Raw genomic sequence first — 1,524 nt, 5'->3', positions numbered from 1 at the left:
GTTTAATATTTTCAGAATTTCAAGTTTAGATCATAGTAATGTAACTAGAAAATTAATATACAAACAATTCATATGATGTATTTTTGAAAATATTATTGGCTGCTATGAATTTTTGATGCTCTAACCATTTTAAAACATTTATCTTTGCAATATATACAAAATATTTTAGATTGACGCCTCTGTAAATATTCTCTTTTCTACCAGGTTTTATTGCATCTGTGTGATATCCAATTTCCACGTTGCACTTGAATTTTATGAGGAAAGACTTTAGTCTAAAATACTCAGTCCTCTGGAATTGACCAGTTTTACTTTCAGGAGGAATCTATGTAAGCAACGTCAAAGGGAGAAATGAAAAATTATCTGCTGAATTTGGCTCCTGTGCTTTGAAAAGCAGCTTATGCAAGCCAACCCCAAATTCTTCTATCATCTGCTAGAATAACAAGGATGTTTTCACACATTGGATGTTTTAATCCTATTTGTCAGGTTGTTAGCTTGTGTTTCCAAATCTCTGATTTAAACTGGCCCACAGAATCTCTGGTTAACTAAAGTCTAGTAAAAGGAAATGACTCTCTGTCACCAGGCTGTTAAAAGGTCAACAAGAGTGACAGCTTCACCATCTCAGTTGCAGATTTTCAGCTAAAAGCCAACTGGTGTCAAGATTAAGTCAAAGCTGAGACCTCATCATAATAAACAGATTGTCAAAACTGCAAAGCGCTCCACAGCTTAGAATAGGAAGCTTCCTTAGGAGGCTGGCTTTGTTTCAGTTTGAGGATATGATGGGGGCGGGGGGACTTAAAGGACCAACCTACTGCTTTGTCATTCTAAAAGTACCTTGAAAGTTTATTGGTCTTCCATACATAATTTTAGAGACAGAGAGAGAAAGGAAGGAAAGAGAGGCTGTTTCTGTACTCTTGGCTTTCAGTTGCCTTATTAATTTTTATATCTGTGCTAATACAGAAGTACTAGAAACAACTAAATGAAGAAGTAGAGGTAAGTGGTAGAAACTTGGCAACACATAATGAGTCAGGCAATAGACAATGACGATGATGACGGTCATGCACACTCAAGATAAAATTGGTTTATGTGCAGTTATTCTTAATTAAAATGATGCCATGGAGGTTGGATCCCCAGTTCTAAATAAAGACAAAACTTTAAAAAGAAAATGAAAAGAATGATAAATTAATAGAAGACATTATAGCGAAGGGGCTTTTGGATCAAGCTGCAGTTATATAGATATCTCTAAATTATACATTTGCTTATAGAAACTTGTGGTTGTATTGGGTAGATATAAAGATAGTGTACAGTGAGATATCTTGTGTCATCACCTATACATACATTGAAATAGGAACAATATATATTGAGTTCATATTATGAACCACACTCTTTTCTGAAATTATGAAATAAATTAGAAAGCAAAAGACAAAAATTGCCACCAAATAAACATCTTTGTGGTGTTTACATTCTCATAGTAAGCTGGGAAATGTTATAGTTTTGTAAAAATGTAGATGGTGCAATGGGAATTTG

This window comes from Suricata suricatta, chromosome 6, assembly GCF_006229205.1.
Source record: "Suricata suricatta isolate VVHF042 chromosome 6, meerkat_22Aug2017_6uvM2_HiC, whole genome shotgun sequence".
In the NCBI taxonomy this organism is placed as follows: Eukaryota; Metazoa; Chordata; class Mammalia; order Carnivora; family Herpestidae; genus Suricata; species Suricata suricatta.
The sequence above is the reverse complement of the archived record's forward strand: the minus strand, read 5'-3'. Positions refer to the sequence as shown.